Raw genomic sequence first — 258 nt, 5'->3', positions numbered from 1 at the left:
TCGCCGGCGCCCGCACTCCAGCGCGAGCCGGGCGGGGCCGGGCTTTATTAATATGCTAATCGCCCTGCTGGTGGGCGGGGAGAGCCGTGTCAAAGTGACCCGGGCGAGCGCGCGGCGCGCGGCGACGTGCGTGCGCTGCGCGGCGGGCCGCGAGGGGCTGGGAGCATTCCGGCAACGACATGCATGTGACGCAGCTTTTAAAGAAAGGAGACGGAGGCAGAGACCCCAGGGCGTGAAGGGGAGGGAGAGGGGGTGAAG

The sequence above is a fragment of the Echinops telfairi genome, unplaced genomic scaffold, assembly GCF_000313985.2.
Source record: "Echinops telfairi isolate 266 unplaced genomic scaffold, ASM31398v2 ScPeMD7_70;HRSCAF=299, whole genome shotgun sequence".
Classification (NCBI taxonomy): domain Eukaryota; kingdom Metazoa; phylum Chordata; class Mammalia; order Afrosoricida; family Tenrecidae; genus Echinops; species Echinops telfairi.
This window is presented reverse-complemented; position numbering follows the sequence as displayed.